This window comes from Oncorhynchus tshawytscha, unplaced genomic scaffold, assembly GCF_018296145.1.
Source record: "Oncorhynchus tshawytscha isolate Ot180627B unplaced genomic scaffold, Otsh_v2.0 Un_contig_4324_pilon_pilon, whole genome shotgun sequence".
NCBI classification, from domain to species: Eukaryota; Metazoa; Chordata; class Actinopteri; order Salmoniformes; family Salmonidae; genus Oncorhynchus; species Oncorhynchus tshawytscha.
The window spans coordinates 405,001-407,370 of record NW_024609799.1 but is presented as its reverse complement, the minus strand read 5'-3'; the positions used below and the strand labels follow the sequence as shown (position 1 = coordinate 407,370).

The following is a 2,370-nucleotide window of genomic DNA, read 5'->3' as shown; positions in this document are numbered from 1 at the left end:
TTTTCCACCCCTTTCCTGCCCATTTAGTTACTGTGTGAAGAGAGAGAGAGCATTCCCATCTACTGCACAGCAGTAACTTCCATTAAAGCCTATGGCAGGGTTTCCCCAACCTATTGTGAAGATGAAGCAAAACATATTCAATACTGTCTAGGTTTGATATCTAGTTAACGGCAATATAATGGTGATTATAAAACCATGTGGAAATCGGTCATTTGTACTCTATAAGTTGCGGACCATTCAACTAAGTACCCAAATAACAAAAGAACCTACGTGGGTAAAACTGGACAGGCAAAACAATGCTGTAACAAACTTGATGTCTGTGGGAAAAGCCTGCTTTTGTAATCGTAGGTCCATATCCCAGTCGTTACACCCTTGCAGTAGTTTGGGTATCCTAGGAAACGCTGTATCTTGGTAACGCTGTATCTTGGTAACGCTGTATCTCTTTATTCTCCCAGTTTGTCGAACTCATTTGGAATATTCAGGCTTTTATACATTTAGACGTTTTATTGAGTTGCTAAATAAACCGTTCCTATTCAGAGAGACTTTGTAATTTATGTAATGCATGTTTATAACACATTACTAACACGTGTATTAAGTATTAATAAACATCAATTAATACAACCACCACTGTTACATAGGGATCTGGGCAGAGCATAGGTACCTTCGACTACATCACCCGCTTTAAATTAAAACAGCATCACGTATCCATAACAACACAGTGAACAATAATATTATCATTACCTCGTCACGTACTGTACATTACAACGTCACACCACCACGCGCTAGCCTCACGGTCACCATAACAACCACACGTGCCTAGTCACTAGAAAGACAAAGCTGTCAACTTCAATAGTTAAGCCACTTTTGGTACAATTGCAAAAGAGAGGAAATATCAAACCATTTTTACCTTGATTATTTTAAAGGTCTTTTATAAATAATGTAAAGATACTCTATGTAATTTATAAAATTCAAGATGTGACCATAGGTAGACAAAGAATCCTTTGAAGAATACGTAACATCACTCACACTGAGAACTTTATGGTAAAACTTGTGAGAATTACACCCAACTTACAGATTGAACAGTCAACTGTTTTAAAAACTGAAAATAAAAATGATTTTTAAATAATTATTTTGACAGTTGAAATATTGGCCATGTCAACAAAATACCTCATAGTCATAATAACGTTAGTATGTTATTGCCATTCCCAAAAAACAAAACAAAATCAAATCTAACAATAAATTAGAAAAACATTCAAATTGACTATATTTAAATTCTATACATTTTTGACTAAAATGTTGATTTTTCAGTTAGTTTTTGAATGGAGTAATTGCCTAGTCACATAAACACGTGTCAGTTAATGTAATCCCGATAGCTAATTCTACAGTATAGTACACAAGTCCCAGACAGACAGGAACAGGACAACACTTGGCGATTAGATGCCTAGACCCCTCTGGCCTGTATGGAGATTGGTAATATGGTGATAATTGGTCAGTGCATAACATTAAGCACAGGTAAACACACAGGTACCTGTGATAAAACACAACCTCTTTCGGCCTCCCGAGTAGCATCATTACAGAGCAAGGGCGCACAGGTGGCCCATCGTGCTCTAGCGACTCCTTGTGGTGGGCCGGGCGCATGCAGGCTGACTTCCGGTCGGCAGTTGTACTGTGTTTCCTCCGACACATTGGTGCGGCTGGCTTCTGGTTCTTGGCAGGGTCATGTTTCGGAGGACGCATGGCTCTCGACCTTCGCCTCTCCCAAGTCCGTACGGGAGTTTCAGCGCTGGGACAAGACTGTACCTTCCAATTGGGGAGAAAAAAGGGTGAAAAGTACCAAAACAACCTCTTCCTGAAGACCCTCACTTTTCTGAAAGTATCTTGTCTCTCTTGTGCAATGAGCGGTTACAAAATACAATTCTCTGTCATTTTTATGATAAAATATTAAATAAATTGACGGCTCTGCAAGCTGTTTCTGAAAAACAAGGAAGTGCCTGTGAGTACGGAAGCCCGTTGGGTAACAAATAGTTGTTTTCAGAGAAATCACAGCCAAATAGAATGATACCAAAAGGAAAGTCGGCCACGGATGAAGCTCACAGTATTCCATGACACAACACACGCATAACTACATTACATAAAAATTACAACTTTGGACCTCGTGTACAACAGTTACAAAATAACAGTAGAAACACAGTAATTACTATCCAGGGTGTGATATTTTCTCAAAGGGGGGCCACCTCACCTGATTAAATTCTGTCCTGTGCTCAATGACGATGCACTGACCAATGGTTTCAGTTTTAAATAGTCCTAATTAGCTTCTTCTTCTCCTCCTCCTCTCCCTTCCCTCTTCTCTCTCATCCCTCCTTGACCCAG

General features: G+C 39.5%; 1 protein-coding gene across 4 annotated transcripts in view; it reads right to left on the bottom strand.

The window, feature by feature from the left end:
• The window catches only part of mafgb (v-maf avian musculoaponeurotic fibrosarcoma oncogene homolog Gb), a 29,068-nt gene continuing 26,698 nt past the window's right edge, over positions 1 to 2,370 (bottom strand). For 3 of the 4 annotated variants that reach the window (XM_042318270.1, XM_042318271.1, XM_042318269.1), the window contains one exon: positions 1 to 2,370. This exon is cut by the window's right edge and continues 481 nt beyond it. The gene's annotated coding sequence lies outside the window, so the exon portion shown is untranslated. The other variant, XR_006082860.1, reaches the window with a different exon arrangement.